Genomic DNA, 22,430 nt, shown 5'->3' on the forward strand with positions numbered 1-22,430 from the left:
TACCCTGCTAATCCCCTGACACTAGGATCGATTTAACATGGCCAATCAACCTAATCTGCACATCTTTGGACTGTGGGAGGAAACCGGAGCACCCGGAGGAAACCCACGCAGAAACGAGGAGAATGTGTAAACTCCACACACACAATGACCTGAGGCTGGAATTGAACGCGGGTCCCTGGCACTGTGAGGCAGCAGTGCTAACCACCGTGCCGCCCTGCCACCCGTCAGCATGTCTTGCGTCACCAAGGACATGCGGGGCTGCAGCCAGACCACCCTGATCCTCGTGAGCTGAACCAGCCTGTGTCTGCTGAGCCAGATGGAAATCATTTAAGACGATATATGCTCGGGATTCAGAATATTAGTATCATTTGTCTTTATCATTCTAACTCAGTTGGTTGCGCTCTCACCTTGGAATCAAAAGGTTGTGGGTTTTAAAACTTCACTCAAGGACCTGCAAACGTAGCACTTTTGAGCTGGACTGCATTGTCGGATGTGATAGTCTCTGATTAAAATGACAAACAAAACTGCCAGTTCAAGTGAATATCAAGGATACCACACAGTATTCAAAGAAGAACAGGGAGATAATGCAACCAACAGTTACCCATGGACTAAAATAGATCAGCTGATTATTTGTTGACTTTGTTGTTTAGGGATTGTCCCGAGCTGGCAAAAGCTTCCATGTTAACTTCTATCACAATCATGGCTCCAATACAAAGGTTATCTATTGGCAATGAGGTGCTTTTGGTACATAAAAGGTGCAGTCTAAAAGCAAGTCTTTTCTTCTTCGCTTATTCTCTTCAGATGTACGTTTTCAGGAAAGCTCATTTATCAAGTAGCAGCGGGGAGTTGGCAAACGGTGTGACTGGCAAATAAAGAACAACAGACGGGTTGATCTTATTTGTATGGCCCTGCTGCATGGCCCCACCAAGATACACAGTCACACGCATATCACCGCCCATGCACACAAAGAATAAAACTCTTGTCAGAAATCAGAGTCCTTAATCAACAGTATTGGGATGGTGTGTTCTTGCCCAGTGCAACGCACACACTAAAAAGCTTAACTGAATACATTTCATTCCAGCTTACATTTCACATGGGATTACACTGTCCATTGTAAACCTCACGCATTGTGAATTTGAGCTGCTATGCGTCGTTACTGAGATTAATCTAGTTCGACAACTAGAACTTTGCATAATTCAGCTTCTTTCCATGAGGGCTATTTTCGAGCAATTAAGATTGCCTGGGTGGTACGGTGGCACAGTGGTTAGCACTGCTGCCTCACAGCGCCAGGGACCCGGGTTCAATTCCGGCCTCAGGTGACCGTCTGTGTGGAGTTTGTACGTTCTACCTGTGTCTGCGTGGGTTTCCTCCGGGTGCTCCGGTTTCCTCCCACAGTCCAAAGGTGTGCAGATTAGGTGGATTGGCTCTGCACAATTGCCCCTTAGTGTCAGGAGACTAGCTAGGACAAATATGTGGGGTTACAGGGATAGGGCCTGGGTGGGATTGTTGTCGGTGCAGGCTCGATGGGTCGAATGGCTTCCTTCTGCACTGTAGGAATTCTATGATTCTATGGGTAGGAGTTTATGGCCTCGCTCGTTCCCTAAACCGTAAAACCCCACCCGAGGTCAACGGACCTTTCCATAGTCTGCCACTCGCCCGCTCTGATTCCAGTGGCGGGCAGGACGGTAAAATTCTGGCCTATGATTCTATGATGATTGGCAATGGAGATCACAAGACAGCCTACAAACACTGCAGGGATTAAGCTCCACACTTAGATGTGGACCTGGACAACCACAGCTTTCACTGAACAGTGTCAATGGAACTGGCCAGGAAATATTGAAAATGTTGGAAACATTCAGCAGGTCAGGCAGACTGTGTGAAAACAGCAACGCAGGGTTAATGTTTAAGGTCAGATAATCCTTTCTCAGAAACTATTTTAGGTTCAAAAATATAGATTTTCTTTAAACTACCCACTTGTAGTACTTCTCTCAACGGTTTACAAATATCTTCAGTCAAAACCTAAAGCCTTTGAGGGACCTGGTGCATCTTTGGAGATATGGCCTTCAGCGTTCCCAGAATCTGGAACATCTCCAGTCATTTCCCAGTGTCTCATTGCGAGGTGTGAAACATCTTTCAATACAGTCATCTCTTAATTCAGGAAGGAGGACGGAACAACTCAAACATTACCAGCAGCAGTGACTGTAACAGCAACAACAACATGAGTTACTTTGACACGTTTAATTCAAAACATACCTACAATTCAGAAGGGAAGAGAAAATATACAAAAGGCTTCAAGGGACCAGGCGAGTGCACTGACTTTGATTAGTAGATCACAGATCCTGTACAGTTTCAGATACAGGTTAACAATTATAGAAGGAAGGGCAATAACAGTAGTCATGCAGTCATAGGCTGGAATTTTACCGGCACGCCCGTCCGTGGCTCGCAGAACGGCATTCTCCGTTGGCCTAGGGTGGGATCTTATGAGCCTCGCGTGGGCGAGGCGGTAAAATTCCGGTAATAGAGTCACAGAGGTTTACAGCATGGAAACAGGCTCTTTGGCCCAACTTGTCCAGTTTTTACCACTAAGCTAGTCCCAATTGTGTGCATTTGGCCTATATCCCTCTGTACCCATCATACCCATGTAACTGTCTAAATGCTTTTTAAAATACAAAATTCCCTACTGCTACCTCTGGCAACTCGTTCCAGACACTCACCACCCTCTGAGTGAAAAAATTGCCCCTCTGGACCTTTTTGTATCTCTCCCCTCTCACCTGAATAATAGTAGCATGCATTTAATCAGCTCCTGTAACATAATGGGCTAAATCTCCCGAGGAGTGACAATCACCATTGTGTATTCCACTCCTATTATCTTCCCTTATGCTGCAACACCGTGGGGGCGGGGTGGGAAAACTGTTCTAGATCGCGACATTTCTGTCAGTTTAGCTTCTCACCTGAATCCCCGCACTCTGTGCTCTGAAGAGGTCCCAGTCATGAATCTTATTAAAAACCTAGGGGGGGCGGGGCCTATTCACACCGGAGTTCGACAGTTCTGGAACTCTGTGCATGCCCCAAACTGTCAAACTCCTGTTTGCTGGCCAGCTCAATCACTGGCCAGCCCAGGACCCCCGCAGTGCTGCCCCTCCAGCCCCCCCACAGCTCGATCGCAGCCCCCACAGCAGTTCCTGGGCCAAGCCTGACTCCAACCCATCCCGGAGCGCCCCGATGCACAGCCCACCTCCTCCCCCCAAGCAGTGGTGATCCCCCCACCCCCCTCACCCTGGCAGGCTACCCTCCCGCTGACACCCCCGGGGTCAGACCCCTCTGGAGGCAGCCCGCCCCGGCAGACCACCCTGTCCCCCCACCGCCCCCCCCCCTCCCAAGCCCACCCCAATTGCTGCCCTCCCTCCATCCCAGACCGACCCCAATGCAGAGTGGCAGCGGGACCCCCCTCACCCTCACCAATCGCACCTAGGCCTCACTCACAAAAGGGCCTGCCCCCTTGGCACCGCCCGATGCCCAATGGGCAGTGCCAAAGTGCCCCCCAGCATGGGCACTTTGCCCCTTGGGCAGTGCCAACGGGCACAGACTGGCACTGCTAGGGTGCCCATGCCCAGGGGGCACCACCCCCCATCACCCGATCCCCTGGGGGGTCCCGATAGCCCCCTCTTCTTTCTGGCAGGGTCTCCCGCTAGTTCCCCGAACGTGGGGAGCTAGTCTGAACCCCGACGGAATGAAGTACTCCTGGCGGGGTGGGTGATTCGATCGGGACCTGAAAGGTCCCGATAATCAGCAAATCTACATATTTAAAATAGATTTTAAAAGATTTAAATTACTTACCTGCCCTCCCATAGGTTTCCAGTGTGGTCTGACCAGTGACTGCTCGCCAGCTCTGGGAGATGCGCATGCGTTCCCGGCACATGCACAAATCCCCATTCAAAGCCACAGATGCACGTCTCCTGGCCGGATTCGCCAGAAAAGTGGTGGGCGCGGATAAGAGAATCGCGGCCCACATTTCTGGCCTGGACAGCCGAACCAGGTCTCTTCAGAAATGCAGTGGGCACCTGTTCTCGGTAGCACAGTGGTTAGCACTGCTGCTTCACAGGTCCAGGGTCCCAGGTTCGATTCCCGGCTCGGGTCACTGTCTGTGTGGAGTTTGCACATTCTCCTCGTGTCTGCGTGGGTTTCCTCCGGGTGCTCCGGTTTCCTCCCACAGTCCAAAGATGTGCGGGTTAGGTTGATTGGCCAGGTTAAAAATTGCCCCTTAGAATTCTGAGATGCGTAGGTTAGAGGGATTAGCGGGTAAATATGTGGGGGTAGGGGCTGGGTGGGATTGTGGTCGGTGCAGACTCGATGGGCTGAATGGCCTGCTTCTGCACTGTAGGGTTTCTATGTTTCTATGTTTCTTCCTCATATTGCAGGAGCTTCAGGGAAAGCCAAGGCACACCCCCTTTATATGGCACCAGCTGCTGTCAATGAAACTTGTAAGTTTTCATTCACTGACAAAGTGAGCAGCTTTGGGACATTTAAATAGCTTTTCAATCTGTTAGTGAATGAGGGTGAGGGAGGTAAGTGGATATAGAACATAGAACATAGAACATTACAGCACGGTACAGGCCCTTCGGCCCTTGATGTTGCGCCGACCAGTGGTACCAATCTAAAGCCCCTCTAATCTACACTATTCCAATATCATCCATATGTTGTTATCATCCATACGGTGTTAGGGTGGGTACAGTGACAGGGATGGCGGGGTGTCACGGTTGGTAGAGTGGCTGGGAGAGTAGGGTGACAGTGTGGGTAGGGTGATGAAGTTGGGGGAAATTTGGAGTGAAGGGGAGTTGGAGGGTCAAGGGACAATCACAGGTCCGGGGCAGTCAGAGGTCAGGGAGTGTCCGGAGGATTGCGAAGGTGTGGAGGGTTTGTGGGGTGGGGGGAGTTGGAGCACTGGGGAGAGTTGGAAGGTCTCGGTGGAGTCAGAGGATTGACGGGGCATCAGAGGGTCGAGAGGGGGTTGAAAGGGTAGCAGGAGGGTCAAAGGTTTCAGTTAGAAGGAGACAGAGAGTCCAGGGGTGGGGTCAGAGGGTCGGGAGCTGTCAGAGGGTTGAGTGGACAATGGATGACCAGGGGTGTAAGAGGGGTGGGGATAGTTGAAGGTCAGGAAAGTAGGAGGTTCGGGAAAGTAGGAGGTTTGGGGTGGAGTCAGAGCACCAAGGGGGTCAGAGGGTCATGGGAATTGAAGGGTTGGCGGGGCGAGTCAGATGATTGGGGTGGAGTTGGAGAGTTGAGGGAGGTTCAGGCTTGGAGGATTGTGGGAAGCTGGAGGATCAAAGTGTGGGGGTGGGGGGGGGGGGGGGGGGGGGTGTGGAGGGAGGGGTGGGGTGTGGGGGGGAGGGTACCAATGGGGAGTTGGTGGCTGTCAGTTGTATAGTTACCCAGGAGTTATACATGGTTGTTTTCTGTTTTTATTTTCTGGGTAACTAGCCAGGTAAGTAACTTAAAACCATTCAAAGTCTCCGACTCTAGCTGAGAGCTGGAGACTTTTTCAGAGGGTCGAAGGAGCAGGGGAATTGCTCATCAGAAACTCAGAATTGAATCGTATTATGCGCTGGATCAACTTGTATCTACAGAATTTCCCAGATAATATAGTGTGCATGATTTAGGGAAGGATTTGCGGATGATGGTATTCCCATGTGTCTGTGGAGTCAGGTAGTATATCAATTCATGGAATACCCAGCCTCTGGCGTACTTTTGTGTACACGGTATTTATTTTTCTCCTTCAGTTAAATTTCTGGTCCATAGTGACACCCCCCCCCCAGATATTAATGGTGAGGGATTCAGTAATGGCATTCCTGCCAAAAGACAAGGGGAGATGGTTAGATGCTCTCTTATAAGAGATGCTCATTGCCTGGCACTTGTGTGGCATGGATGCCACTTATCAGCACAAGTCTGAATCTTGTTCTTGTTGCCCGCAGGCATAGACGACTACAGAGTCCGAGGAGTTGTAAATGGAACTGAACTGTGGAATCGTCAGCAGACGTCCTTGGTTCTGACCTTATAATGGAGGGAAGGTCAGTGATGGAACAGCTGAAGATGGTTAAACCTACAACACTGCTCTGAGACACCTCTGAACCAACGTCAAAGATTGAGATACATTGTTCAAACATCCGAATTTGAGCGTAGTTGGAGAAGAAACCCTTTCCAAAACGTGCTTCTCAAGATTCGGCCAGTGTCTGGTCCCTGTTTTCAAGGCTTATTTAGTCTTGGGCATATTATTCCTGCTGCACGTATCAAATTCATCTCCAACTAAATCAAGCCCAGAAACTGCACCCGGTTTGCTTATTGAATCTCCCCACAGATGAGTGGAGTTGAGATGAGTCTACATAATGCAGAGGAACAGCACTGTGAGGGCATTTTAAATGGTAGGTACTTTTGCAAATATTTTGCAGTGTCGGTATGCTAATTCATAAAATTACTGAATTGAAAATCTACCTTCATTATACTTAGAAGCATTCCATTGATTAAGTACTTAAGTGTGTGCTTACATAAGACATTGATTTAACGAGAGAATGTTCCTGATCTAATTGAAAATATTTCTTAATTTATCCTGTGTTTGCTGAGTTGCTAATTTCTCAATTGAATTTTAATATTTTGAAACAACTGTACAATTAAATTTCTAAACTGATTGTTTAATAGCATTGCTTAGCTGATAGATTCATTCCAATGTGCATTAAGCATGAGAGAAGGACAGGGTAGATCCTTGTGAAGTGGGGTCTTGGTCATTAGTTGGGGAGCTGGAAACGTCCCTGCGTCGCCTCTTTTTTGGGAAGGCCTACCACATTTTTGTGCCAATCAGGCACTTAACAGCCAGCAGTCATCCTTACCCTGGGATCAAGGACTTCAGGGAAGAAGTCCCATCTGCTTGTGTTGTTGGCCGATCAGGCTGGTAGCTCTTCTGTACTCAATAGTGCCACTGGCGAGGAGGTGGCTGCTGCCAGTACATAATCCAAAGAGGTCCCAGATTGAGGTGTGACCTTGGGACAGTTGAGCGATGGTGAGGGTGGCTTACAGAGTGAGGCTCATGAGGGAGTGGGGCAAATGGGGTCAGCAACAAGGGCAGGAGTTTTCAGGCTGCCTGATTAAACGCCCTCCCTGTAGTGTATTAAAAATTGAAATATAGATTTTGCTTACTTGAAGCTAACATGCACACACATACCAGCAGAGGGAGTCTTCATAATAGCAATAGATAGATAACCATTGTCTGCTCATATAGTTATAAATTGTGAGTGCTTCTGGCTATTTCTGACCTAAGAACTACACAACAATGACACGGCTGATGAAAAGTAAGAAGCATTGCTTCCAGGTACGAATCTTTTTGGAGGATTTTGCCTACTTTCTGCAGTGAAAGCTGCATTTTCAGTTACGTACACAGAGACACACTCAGGCTGTGTTAAATGCACACAAGCTTGGATCTAGCAAACAGGCAAGCTTGCATGGTGGACACATATACAGTGACCTTGCAAAAATAACACTCCTGATTAAAAACACAAATCTCATATCATTTCAGAGAAGCTTCATCATTATGTTGATGATGAATATGGCATTGCCAATGCCTTATCAATCACTGTTTGATGCGCTTTTGGAGCCATCATTTGTACTCTCACGTTGGAAAAAGTGGCTGTGATGTTTCAAAGGCGCAATGGCAGGTCTTGCAATCGACAAAAGGTAAAAGACGGTGAAGAATTGGAAGATATTTTTGAGACACTTACGCTTGAGCAACAGGCCTATGAGTCATAGAAACATAGAAACATTGAAACTAGAAGCAGGACTGGACCATTTGGCCCTTCGAAGCTGCTCCACCATTCATTTTGATCATGGCTGATCATCGAATTCAATATCCTGATCCCCCCACTTCCCCACATATTCCTTGATCCTTTTAGCCCCAAGAGCTATATCTAATTTCTTCAGTTAAAATGTACTAAGAGCCTTTTTCACACCCAAGAAAAATGCAATACAATTGTCTTCCACACTCTGAGCAAGAAGCAGAAAATTGGCCAATGTTGCACAATGTTTAGGACAACTAGAAACCAAATGTGAGTTTGGTGATAACAAAAGCAAAAACAGAAAAAGTGGGAAAATCTCAGCAGGTCTGACGGCATTTGTGGAGAGAGGATTGAGCCAAAGTTTCAAGTCAGGATGACCCTTTGTCAGAGCTCCAACAAAGCTCAAGCTCTGACGAAGGGTCATCCAGACTTGAAACGTTGGCTCAATCCTCTCTCCACAAATGCCGTCAGACCTGCTGAGATTTTCCCGCTTTTTCTGTTTTTGTTTCAGATTCCAGCATCCACAATAGTTTGTTTTTATCATTTTAATCTTCACTTTGGTGATGTTGAACGAGAAAGCAAAATATAAATGAAGCAAATTTGGTTCCTCAGTCAACTACACCAAAAAACACTCAAGAAAGGCACTTCAAGGCACGGGGTGGCACGGTGGCACAGTGGTTAGCACTGCTCCCTCACAGCGCCAGGGACCTGGGTTCAATTCCCGACTTGGGTCACTGTCTGTGTGGAGTTTGCACTTTCTCACCGTGTTTGCGTGGGGTTCCTCCGGGTGCTCCAGTTTCCTCCCACAGTCCAAAGATGTGCTGGATAGGTGCATTGGCCATGCTAAATTCTCCCTCAGTGTACGCAAACAGGCGCCAGAATGTGGCGACCAGGGGATTTTCACAGTGACTTCATTACAGTGTGAATGTAAGCCGCCTTGTGACTAATAAATACATTTTTAATCTTTTCTTTTGAGGACAAAATTTGCCACCAAGCCACCTAAAGAGATCCTGGAACAGATACCAAAAGCTTGGTCAAAGATGTAGATTTTAAGGGGCATCTTAATGGAGATGGGAGTACAAGGAAGGGTAAAGAGATGGATAAGTTAGAGAGAATTTCAGCATTCAGCTATTTTAATGCTTCCATTGATTTAGCTCCAGCTGGGTTTGAATTGGCAAACTCAATCAGAGCCGCCAAAAAGGATGATTGGTATGGAAAATTGAATTGTCACACGGACTCAGTTAGAAACTCTTCTGTCACTGAGTTTAAGATACCTCTTGAGACCCTTAAGTTATATCACACACGATCCGAGACACCTTGACGAAGTAGTTTACTTAAGAAAACGAGGCAGTGAATTTCCATGGCGATTCTCCCACTGAGCTGTTGTAATTGCAGCTGAGACATGTGGAAAGGATGGCAGAACACCATTTATGTCTTTTTTAATGTGGATTAGCAGCCCTACCACTGAACTGCTGGATGATTTGATGATCCTGTAAATCTGCTAGACAATGGGGAGATGGAATGGGAATGGGACTAATTAGGTAGCATGTTCAAAGAGTTAGCGCAGACACAATGGCTCAAATGGCGACCTGTGCTGTAAGATGTGATGATTTTAGGGTAAAATGGAGAATCCCTGTGAAGTTCATTCAGCTCTTTGAGCCCACCCGTCACCGTAGATCAGGCACAATTTGCAGCATCGTCCAATTCTATTTAATCTTTTAAACTGTTCTCTCTGGAGCGGAGGAGATTGAGGGGAGACTTAATAGAGGTTTATAAAATGATGAAGGGGATAGATCGAGTGAACGTTCAAAGACTATTTCCTCGGGTGGATGGAGCTATTATGAGGGGGCATAACTATAGGGTTCATGGTGGGAGATATAGGAAGGATATCAGAGGTAGGTTCTTCACGCAGAGAGTGGTTGGGGTGTGGAATGGACTGCCTGCAGTGATAGTGGAGTCAGACACTTTAGGAACATTTAAGCGGTTATTGGATAGGCACATGGAGCACACCAGGATGGTAGGGAGTGGGATAGCTTGATCTTGGTTTCAGATGAAGGTCGGCACAACATCGTGGGCCGAAGGGCCTGTTCTGTGCTGTACTGTTCTATGTTCTATGTTCTAAACCTTCATAGCCTGCCATAAAGTCACAAACTTCACTTTGACAGGCCAAAAAAGTCTCATTCTCTGTCCCACCCTTTAAATCATGGTAAAGGGTCTTTTAGCCATCAAACCTGCCCCAACCTTCAAATGGCATCACAGTGGCACAGTGGTTAGCACTGCTGCCTCACAGTGCCAGGGATCCGAGTTTAATTCTGGCGTCAGGTGACTGTTTGTATGGAGTTTGCACATTCTCCTCGTGCCTGCATTGATTTCCTCCAGGTGCTCCTGTTTCCTCCTACACTCCAAAAATGTGCAGGTTAGGGGGATTGGCCATGCTAAATTGTCCCTTAGCATCCAAGGATGTGCAGCTTAGGGGGATTAGCGGGACAAATATGTGGGGTTGAGGGGATAGGGCCTAGGAAGGATGGTCTGTCGTTGGTACAAGACACGATGGGCCAAATGGCCTCATTCTGCACTGTCGGGATTCTATGATTCTATGATCCTCCTTCAAGCCAGTTCTAAAAAGGATAAAGACTAGCATTTCAATTGTGCCTTTCGTTAGCTTGGGACTTCACAGGGCACTTTACAAGCCTTGAATTACTTTTGGAGGGAAGTCACTATTGTGGTGTACCTCAGCATGAAACCCATTTCCTCCTTTCATACATCCACTGCGAAAAATAATTGCTCGATCACCAATACTCTTTCCACATAGCTCTGAACATGATTATCTTCCCCAGATCCCAACGCTGAGGACAAGTCGCTGTGTGACGAATGAGAAATTTCCATCGTACAGGCACCAATTGGGAGAGACGCAAACCAGTTCAGACTCTGTTGTTTGGAAAGCTGGCCTTAAAAGGAGTCCAACATATCGCAACAGAAGTTAAAAGATAGATTTTGAGTTTTGGGTAGTTTGATAGATCAGCATCAGCAATGTGTTGATAATGCCACTCGCCTTGCTCATTTACATTTTAATAGAAGCTTTCCCACAAAATGTACATCAATAGATATAGTTGCTATTTGCAAGAATACAAGGAGCTTATTCAAACAGCTAACATGATCTTTGTGTAAAGCGTACTCACTGGAGTTCGGTAGGCGATAAAAACGAAACCAACTCTGCACTATAGTGATGAATCAAGCAACTGAATGTTGATCTGGCTTATTATAAACATAAACTTTTGGTAATTCTGTCAAGGGATGATTCGTCATACACAAACCTGGATAATGAGTTTTGCTGGACTTGTTGACCTTGGAAAAGCAGCACAGCTTAGATTTTTTAATTTATTCGTTCATGGGATGTGGGCATTGCTGGCTGGGCTAACATTTATTGCCCATCTCTGAGGGCATTTAAGAGTCAACACATTGCTGTGGGTCTGGAGTCACATGTAAGCCAGACCAGATAAGGACAGCAGATTTCCTTCCCTAAGGACATTAATGAACCAGATGGGTCCTTACGACGATCAACAATGATTTCACGGTCATCATTAGATTCTTAATTCCAGATTTTTATTGAAAATCAAATTTCACCATCTGCCCTGGTGGGATTCGAAACCAGGTCCTCAGAGCATTAAGCTGGGTCTCTGGATTATTAGTCCAGGGACAGTATCCATACGTCAGTGAGAAGTAACCTGAACTGTTTGTTTATCCGCCCCCCACCAGCCCCTGTCCTCGTCCCCCCCCCCACCGTCCTCGTCCCCCTTCCCCTCCCCCGTCCTCGTCCGTACCCCCCGTCCCCCCGCATCCTCTCGCAAACCCCAAGGGACACTTACCAAATATATCTCCTTTTCTATCTTAACAATCCCCATCCAACTGAAAGAAACATTACTCTGAATGCACCGAAACGGGAGACAGGGTTTTTGGAGGCCAATGAAAGTTGGTACTGAGGTGAACAAGTGAGCTAATTGCCAGCCCTGGCTGACTTGCCTGTTTTCTGGCAGCACCTCGCCTCTTTTCCAAAAGGCTGCTCGCTTGGTGAGTTCATTATGAGGCAGAATTAAGTCCAATGGTTAGAGGCCGATTGTAAAATTATCTGGGCCCCTGGTGGCAGCAAATATGACTGGAGGATGGGGTGGGTGAAGCCACCATACGTGACCACCTTGAAGATCCCCCAACACCCTGGCCACAGGCCACCCTGCAGTTTCCCCTCCAAAATGGTGACCTGGCGTTTGTGGCAAATTTATTATTTAAAATATTTTTTAAATACTGAGGAAGCACCTCTCGATGGAAGCGACCTCTCTTGCCCTTAGCCCCAACACCAGGGTGCAGTTCCTTTCAAGATGTGATGGTGTGCCAACGGGCTTCTCATTGAACCACCAGCTACCTGAGTCCACTCACCTCAATGGCAAATATGCCTTTTGGCCAGGAATTGGCTAAGACAGCTAAAATCAAGTCCAGTGAATTACTGATGTGGTGTGGGGTCGGGACCTGAAGGGCCTGTTCCTATGCTGTACCTTTCTTTGTTTTAAGTCCGCCTCTCAGTTTGTTAAGGCCACCCGCAGCATGTTATTGTTGTGGGTCAGTCTTTTATGAAGTTTACAACCGACCTTCCTAATGGGGTGGGGGCGCGCAATGCAACTCCACCTCTCCCGTCCCACGCACCCCACCCTCTATAAAATTCAGCTCTTGAGCTGTGAATATGTGTGGAGTCATCTTGTAATTGCTGAGTTTGTTAAACTACAATAAATAAATCTGTTGGAGATGATCTTTGCATCGTCGATGGAGACGGGAGAGGTTCCGGAGGATTGGAGGATTGCGGATGTGGTCCCTATATTCAAGAAAGGGAACAGGGACAGCCCGGGAAATTACCGACCGGTGAGTCTAACCTCAGTGGTTGGTAAGTTGATGGAGAGGATCCTGAGAGACAGGATTTATGATCATCTAGAGAAGTTTAGTATGATCAAAAGTAGTCAGCACGGCTTTGTCAGGGGCAGGTCGTGCCTTACGAGCCTGGTTGAGTTCTTTGAAAATGTGACCAAGCACATTGACGAAGGAAGAGCGGTGGATGTGGTCTATATGGACTTCAGCAAAGCGTTCGATAAGGTCCCCCATGCAAGACTTCTTGAGAAAGTGAGAGGGCATGGGATCCAAGGGGCTGTTGCCTTGTGGATCCAGAACTGGCTTGCCTGCAGAAGGCAGAGAGTGGCTGTGGAGGGGTCTTTCTCTGCATGGAGGTCAGTGACCAGTGGAGTGCCCCAGGGATCTGTTCTGGGACCCTTGCTGTTTGTCATTTTCATAAATGACCTGGATGAGGAAGTGGAGGGATGGGTTGGTAAGTTTGCTGACGACACCAAGGTAGGTGGTGTTGTGGATAGTTTGGAGGGATGTCAGAAGTTGCAGCGAGACATAGATAGAATGCAGGACTGGGCGGAGAAGTGGCAGATGGACTTCAACCCGGATAAGTGTGTGGTGATCCATTTTGGCAGATCCAATGGGATGGAGCAGCAGTATAAAATGAAGGGTACCATTCTTAGCAGTGTAGAGGATCAGAGGGACCTTGGGGTCCGGGTCCATAGGACTCTTAAATCGGCCTCGCAGGTGGAGGATGCGGTCAAGAAGGCGTATGGCGTACTAGCCTTCATTAATCGAGGGATTGAGTTTAGGAGTCGGGAGATAATGCTGCAGCTTTATAGGACCCTGGTTAGACCCCACTTGGAGTACTGCGCGCAGTTCTGGTCACCTCATTACAGGAAAGATGTTGAAGCCATTGAAAGGGTGCAGAGGAGATTTACAAGGATGTTGCCTGGATTGGGGGGCATGCCTTATGAGGATAGGTTGAGGGAGCTTGGTCTCTTCTCCCTGGAGAGACGAAGGATGAGAGGTGACCTGATAGAGGTTTACAAGATGTTGAGGGGTCTGGATAGGGTGGACTCTCAGAGGCTATTTCCAAGGGCTGAAATGGTTGCTACGAGAGGACACAGGTTTAAGGTGCTGGGGGGTAGGTACAGGGGGGATGTCAGGGGTAAGTTTTTCACTCAGAGGGTGGTGGGTGAGTGGAATCGGCTGACGTCGGTGGTGGTGGAGGCAAACTCGTTGGGGTCTTTTAAGAGACTTCTGGATGAGTACATGGGATTTAATGGGATTGAGGGCTATAGATAGGCCTAGAGGTGGGGATGTGATCGGCGCAACTTGTGGGCCGAAGGGCCTGTTTGTGCTGTGGCTTTCTATGTTCTATGTTCTATGTTCTATGTACCTCTACCGTATACAGTATACAACAAACTGGTGAACACGCAACACCGCCCATTCACATACAATGAATGGGTGAGTTCATTGGATTGTAATCGGCAGAGGGATGTTTTATTCCAAGGGACACAAAAGTTATTTGCAACTTATAAACAAGCTCAGACAATGTTGATCATAGATTTATGAGAGAATTATGCCCCATGCTTTGCAAATTTGTATATGTCATTCGTACCTTCTCAAATCCATTGGCATTAGTAGCTGGGATGGTTATTGAGTACTGCTTTAGGTTCCTCCATGGAATCATAGAGTACCTACAGTGCAGAAGAAGGCCATTTGGCCCATCGAGTCTGCACAAGCTCTCCAACAGAGCATCCCACCCAAGCCCTATTCCCATAACCCCAACGCATTTATACCACTAATCCCCCTAACCTACTCACCTTCGTTCACTAAGGGGCAATTTAACATGGCCAATCCACTGAACCTGTACACCTTTAGACTGTGGGAGGAAACCCACACAGACACGGGGAGAATGTGCAAACTCCACACAGACAGTTAGTCAAGGCCAGAATTGAACCCTGATCCCTGGCGTTGTGAGGCAGCAGTGCTAACCACCATGCCAAAAGCTCACCGTGGGCTAGCTCTGACCTGTTCACCCACCACGGAGAAGAGTTAGTAACCAGATGGTGGACTTCATGGCCTCCTTTTTTTACCCCCTTCCCAGGAATCTGATGAGCGCAGCCCTGTCCAATTGCCCAATTCTCTTGGCTTACTCTGGTGGGCTCCATTACATACTTCTCTATGTTTTCACTTCCACCACCTTTTGCATAAAGATGTGTTCCAAACATCTCGCCTGCATGGTCTGACTCAATTTTAAGATTATGCCCCCTTGTTCTAGATCACCAGCCCCCATCACTCCCCCCTCCCTCCCCCCAACCCCCACTCCCAACCAACAGAAAAGGTTCCTGGCTGGGAGTCTCCAACCTCGCCTGTGCCTGGGGTTTCCAGTCTCGCTGCTGTGAACTGAGATTTAGCTGACAGCAGTGGCCAGGTGGATGAGACTAGAGAATTCCGGTCTCCATCTTTCTATTTAACCAGCCGTTTTCAAAGTCCCAAAATCTTCAGGCAAATTATCCATTAACCTTCCATATTCCAAGGAATACAATCTAGTTTCCATATCCCTCCTCATAAAGTTTTGAAATTCTTGTAGCAATTTGGTGAATGTGTGCTGCACTCTTTCCGAGGCCAATATATTTTTTCTGAAGCGCAGTGCCCAGAACTAGACATAATTCCAAATGTGGTCTAACTAGGGTTTTGTGTCACCACGTCCTCCTCTTTGGTGTCACTTAGTTCTAAAGCCTCATCTTCTCTTAGTTATATTGATCATATTTGCAGCTGACTTAATCACTTTGTCTATAATTGTCTGTGATTTCTTTGAACCTTCACCGTATGAAGCTATTTAACATTTAAGTAAAACTCTGATCTATCATTTTTGGTTCCAAAAGAGATTATCTCACACTTCTTTGTGTTGATATCCATCTTCCGCAGTTTCGCCCACTCAGTTAATCTGTCAATGCCTTTTTGCAATTTTATGCTTCTGACTACACTATTTACTATATCACCAATCTTTGTGTCATGTACAAGCTTGAATATATATATATATTATATATATATACTGGGTGGCATGGTGGCACAGTGGTTAGCACTGCTGCCTCACAGCTCCTGTGACTCGGGTTCGATTCCCAGCTGGGGTCGCTGTCTGTGCGGAGTTCGCACGTTCTCCTTGCGTCTGTGTGGGTTTCCTCCAGGTGCTCCGGTTTCCTCCCACAGTCCAAAAGACGTGCTGGGTAGGTGCATTGGCCATGCTAAATTCTCCCTCAGTGTACCGGAACAGGCACCAGAGTGTGGCGACGAGAGGGTTTTCACAGTAACTTCACTGCAATGTTAATGTAAGCCTACTTGTGACACGCATAATAAACTCTATACGGCTCTTTGTTGCATTACCTAAGACATTGATAAATATGGGGCATAGTTGAGGCCCCAGCACAGATCATTGTGAGTACCACTGGGTGTCTCCTTCCGCTCTGTGTATACGCACGTTATCCCTAAATCTTCTGTAATCGACTAGTTTACTTTGCATGACAGAACCTACTCTCCCTGCTCACTCCTGTCTCCACCGCCCCCACTTTTTCTGCCTGACTACCATCATGCTTCCAAAAGCGAGATTGCCCCTTTTGCTGATCATGGGGATATTTTCATGCTTCCGCAACAAGTGGGAGAAGGTAGTCGCGGGAATTAAATTGGCAAACTGCTGTGAATGCACCTACATATGTTTCAACCATGGAATGTTTTGGGTTGAGTGAGTAAGCCGCTCTGGAGAGGTGGGCCAATGAATATAATATTGTAAATGACGCTCTGCGGTGATTTTGTCAATGAACTGAGTTTAACATCTCCTGCTGGAGTTTCCTAGGGTTCAAGAGATCTGGTGGATAAAAGTAGAGGGAAGCACCGAGATCCTTAGAACCTTAGTTAGGCCGCACTTGGAATATAGTGTTCAATTCTGGTCGCCACACTATCAGAAGGATGCGGAGGCTTTGGAGAGGGTACAGAAAAGATTTACCAGGATGTTGCCTGGTATGGAGGGCGTTAGCTATGAGGAGACATTGGAGAAATTTGGTTTGTTCTCACTGGAGCGATGGAGGTTGAGGGGAGACCTGATAGAAGTCTACAAGATTATGAGAGCATGGACAGAATGGATAGTCAGAAGCTTTTTCCCAAGGTGGAAGAGTCAATTACTAGGGGGCATAGGTTTAAGGTGTGAGGGGTGATGCACTATCAATAAGGCGAAAGACTACCGATATGCCAATATAAGTGTAGGCTTTTATTCACAACAGAATCAGGAGCAGATCCCAACAATTAACCGACCTGGACTGAACAAGGGGGAGGAGACAGCCACCTTTATACTAGGTGCTGAGGGGAGGAACCAAACTGGAAGGGGATGTGTCCAGGTATGACAAACACACACAACGGTGGTCCATATAGGACAAAGGCACAACTGAGGTCCACCACAAGGGGCAAGGTTTAAAGGAGATGTATGAGGCAGATTTTTTACACAGAGGGTAGTGGGTGCCTGGAACTTGTTGCCGGGGGAGATATTGGAAGCGGATACGATAGTGACTTTTAAGGGGCGTCTTGACAAGTACATGAATAGGATAGGAATAGAGGGATATGGTCGCCGGAAGGGTGGGGGGTTTTAGTTAAGTTGGGCAGCATGGTCGGTGCAGGCTTGGATGGCCGAAGGGCCTGTTCCTGTGCTGTAATTTTCTTTGTTCTTTGTCCTGCTGTTAACTACTTTTACAATATGGAGATGCCGGCGTTGGATTGGGGTGGGCACAGTGAGAAGTCTCACAACACCAGGTTAAAGTCCAATAGGTTGATTTGGAATCACGAGCTTTCGGAGCACTGCTCCTTCATCAGCTGAGGAGGACACTGGGTTGCAAGGGAGTAGAATAGACAGTATTACAGTTGATAAGGAGGATGTGCAGGATATTCTGGAGGGTCTGAAAATAGATAAATCCCCTGGTCCGGATGGGATTTATCCAAGGATTCTCTGGGAGGCAAGAGAAGTGATTGCAGAGCCTCTGGCTCTGATCTTCAGGTCGTCGTTGGCCTCTGGTATAGTACCAGAAGATTGGAGGTTAGCGAATGTTGTCCCATTGTTTAAGAAGGGGAACAGAGACTTCCCCGGGAATTATAGACCGGTGAGTCTCACTTCTGTTGTCGGCAAGATGTTGGAAAAAATTATAAGGGATAGGATTTATAGTTATTTGGAGAGTAATGAATTGATAGGTGATAGTCAGCATGGTTTTGTGGCAGGTAGGTCGTGCCTTACTAACCTTATTGAGTTTTTTGAGAAAGTGACCAAGGAGGTGGATGGGGGCAAGGCAGTGGACGTGGTATATATGGATTTTAGTAAGGCGTTTGATAAGGTTCACCATGGTAGGCTTCTGCAGAAAATGCAGATGTATGGGATTGGGGGTGATCTAGGAAATTGGATCAGGAATTGGCTAGCGGATAGGAAACAGAGGGTGGTGGTTGATAGTAAATATTCATCATGGAGTGCGGTTACAAGTGGTGTACCTCAGGGATCTGTTTTGGGGCCACTGCTGTTTGTAATATTTATTAATGATCTGGATGAGGGTATAGTTGGGTGGATTAGCAAATTTGCTGATGACACCAAAGTCGGTGGTGTGGTAGACAGTGAGGAAGGGTGTCGTAGTTTGCAGGAAGACTTAGACAGGTTGCAAAGTTGGGCCGAGAGGTGGCGGATGGAGTTTAATGCGGAGAAGTGTGAGGTAATTCACTTTGGTAGGAATAACAGATGTGTTGAGTATAGGGCTAACGGGAGGACTTTGAATAGTGTGGAGGAGCAGAGGGATCTAGGTGTATGTGTGCATAGATCCCTGAAAGTTGGGAATCAAGTAGATAAGGTTGTTAAGAAGGCATATGGTGTCTTGGCGTTTATTGGTAGGGGGATTGAATTTAGGAGTCGTAGCGTTATGTTGCAACTGTACACAACTCTGGTGCGGCCGCACTTGGAGTACTGTGTGCAGTTCTGGTCCCCACGTTACAGGAAGGATGTGGAGGCTTTGGAGAGGGTGCAGAGGAGGTTTACCAGGATGTTGCCTGGTATGGAGGGGAGATCCTATGAGGAGAGGCTGAGGGATTTGGGATTGTTTTCGCTGGAAAGGCGGCGGCTAAGAGGGGATCTTATTGAAACATATAAGATGATTAGAGGTTTAGATAGGGTGGATAGTGATAGCCTTTTTCCTCTGATGGAGAAATCCAGCACGAGGGGGCATGGCTTTAAATTGAGGGGGGGTAGTTATAGAACCGATGTCAGGGGTAGGTTCTTTACCCAGAGGGTGGTGAGGGATTGGAATGCCCTGCCAGCATCAGTAGTAAATGCGCCTAGTTTGGGGGCGTTTAAGAGATCCGTAGATAGGTTCATGGACGAAAAGAAATTGGTTTAGGTTGGAGGGTCACAGTTTTTTTTTAACTGGTCGGTGCAACATCGTGGGCCGAAGGGCCTGTTCTGCGCTGTAATGTTCTATGTTCTATGTTCTATGAAAGCTTGTGATTCTAAATAAACCTGTTGGACTTTAACCAAGGATTTTTACAGCATTGCTTGTTGGCCTAGTGAAGCAAGAATACTTCCCCCCACCTGCACACTAGCTTCCTGGCAAATCTCGGTGGTCAGTCTACCATGCCCCATATTTGTGTTCACCAGTGTCTCCTGGTGTTTGGGACTTTGCCCAGTGGAAACCTTCTCCTGTTGGCTTTCCCATGGAGTTATACAACGAAAACAAGGTCATTAGGTTAAATTGGCATTTTCCCAGGATTTCCTGGTTTTCCCACTGAAAACACACTCCCCTGCCTCCCTGTCAATACTGGAGCCCATGTTTCTCTTCTGAGCCTCGTTTCACTAATTGAGATCAAAGAATTTTTCAACACAGTGGTAGAGAAGGCATTGTCCAGTTATTTCAACAAACCAACAAATTGTTTGTGCTCTGGGGAGTGGGGAGGAACAGGGTGTTCAGAAGCAAGATCCCCCCCAACTGAACCCCAACAGGGTACGATGCATGCTTCACTAAGACTATCCTCACTGTTAGGACAGCTGTCATACATGCAGCAATCATTGAAATGAGTAGCAGCAAAAGGTGGTGTGCTTCTTGCACAGTGGCACAGTGGTTAACACTGCTGCCTCACCGCGCCAGGGATCCGGATCCAATTATGGCCTCGGGTTACTGTCTGTGTGGAGTTTGCACATTCTCCCCGTGTCAGCGTGGGTTTTCTCCGGATACTCCGGTTTCCTCCCACAGTCCAAAGATGTGCGAGTTAGGTTGATTAGCCATCCAAAATTGCCCCTTAGTGTCAGGGGGATTAACAGGGTAAATACATGGAGTTACTGGGATAGAGCCAGAGTGGCCCAGATGGCCTCCTTCTATACTGTAGGGATTCTGTGATGCTATGAATCCCCATGCTCATTTTCAAGGACTATCCAACTGCATCCTCCACTGTATCTCCATCCTTAGCTACTGAAGAGGTTTTTGTCATGAGCACAACCTTGGGAACTAAAGCTTTGTCCCTCAAGAGCACAGCCTCAGCTCTCAAAGAAATAGTATCTTTCATGAGAATTGTCTAGGGAATTGAAGTTGTGCCCCTCATGAGTACAGACATGAGAACTGCTGCTGCATCTTCTAGATAATAAATGAAAAGAATAACTTCACTCAACCATTCTTTGCTCAATATATTCAAATCTTGTTATTTAACACCCATTTATCAGGTTTTTCTTAGGTAGCTGTCCTCTTTCTTAATTTAAATTTAATTTTTATTGAATTTCTTGAGAACAAAACGCAGGGATAAGTAAAGATGTATTTCCCTGAAAGTTCACATTCAGTACCTTAGGAGAAAATGGAATTAACTGATGGAATCACAGCCACCCATATTCACTGGGTACGTGATACAGAAAGGGAAAAAAAAAAGCGTCTCTCATTAGCATAGTTCCATTTAATTACAAATACCATGGCTTAAACATAGTGAACAATGCAGACTGGATTGAGAAAAAATGGTTGAGTGTCAGGATAGAATTTATTTTCTCCCGAGTTGTGATGTTATCGCGCTTGAGTCTGCCAATCAAATTCACGTGTGCCCTGGGAGTTAAAATCGCTTGGGACTCGGGCTGGCTACATCAGGAGTATTTGATACTTGCTCTCTCTCCTACCTGCCTGACTTCAGCTCTCAGTTAAAATTGGACTTCACAACTTGCATTTTTTTTTTCACTTGCAGTCTGTTTAAACCCTCGTGATTTCTCAAGGAACTATGATGGATTTACGTAAATGATAATTACCGCTGCCTTCCCATGAACGTCATTGTTAGTATTAATGGCGGTTAAAGAAAACACACTATCGTGGTTGTTTAAAATTAAACATCTATAAAATGGCAGCTTTAAACTTACTGGGCTAGGCAATCCTTTTCATAGAATCGTAGAAGCCTTAGTGCAGAAGGGGCCATTCGGCCCATCGCATCTGCACCAACTCTCTGAAAGAGAACTGTGCCGAGGCCTAATCCCCTGCTCTAACCCCACAACCCCATAACCCTGCACATTGATCATGGCCAATCCACCTAACCTGCACATCTTGGTCACTAAGGGATAATTTAGCATGGTCAAGCCAACTAACCTGCACATCTTGGAAACTAAGAGGCAATTTACCATGGCCAATCCACCTAACCTGGTGATTTTGACAGGTTTACAATAGGTTGCACATTAGACGCATCTTATATTTCAAATTTACAAATTTTAGGTGAGGGGCCAGTTTGCTCAGTTGGCTGGTGGTTAGCGTGTGGATCAGATTGACACCAACAGCACAGCGTTTCAACCCATTCTGGCTGAGGTAAACATCGGGGCTGTCTCCTCACCCTACCTATTTCAAATAGATTTCATCACTTTTCCACAGTTTGGCAAAAAATTGCCAATGGTCTGGCTTCAGGCAGAGAACTGAAGGAGAAGAAGAAATTTTAAGTATCAAATTCCAGTGAGAGAACTTTTGTGTGTTAGGGGTCGTTTTCAATGGTGAGTAGCAATGAGAATATATATGCACTTTGTCATGGGTTTTGAAAACTGTCTTTTAAATCCAATGTCTTTGAAAGATGAAAAACATAAAACGTGCATGTTCATAACTCAAGCTTAGAGGAAATGTCAGAGAATAACTGATCTGCAGCACAAAATATGGCCAGCATTCTGTTGAGTGATGACCTACTTTCCTTCTGCCTCAATAAACTGCTTTTGTTTCTACCCAGCTATATTCAACATTTCACCCAAGTATGATAATAAAAAGCGGGGGTTCAAGGCCTCCCTGGACTACACACCTTTAGACACTAGGGATGGAATTTTACCGGCACACCCACCCCGATTCCGGGGACGGGCGAGGCTCGGAGAATGGTATTCTCCGTTGGCCTCAGGGGCGGGATCGGACGAACCTCGGGGCGGACGTGTCGGTAAAATTCCCCCCCTAGACAATAAAAAGGGGACCAAGGCATGCACGATATACATTTAGATGGAGAAAGAGATTGAATTCGGCACTTTCTCTTTCACGAGAAGGTGTTTAGTTCATTAACTCTTGTTGTGATTTGACATCTCACCAGATGTTCCATTTTCCAATGTCTGGCAGAAAAGTTAACTTGCGTAAGCATAAGTGAGCCAAGATATAACCTGAGTGAACGTTACATCTGCTTATTGTCTCTGGATTCATTAGAAAAATTCCCACCACGTACACTCTT

Source organism: Mustelus asterias, chromosome 8 (assembly GCF_964213995.1).
Source record: "Mustelus asterias chromosome 8, sMusAst1.hap1.1, whole genome shotgun sequence".
Lineage (NCBI taxonomy): Eukaryota > Metazoa > Chordata > Chondrichthyes > Carcharhiniformes > Triakidae > Mustelus > Mustelus asterias.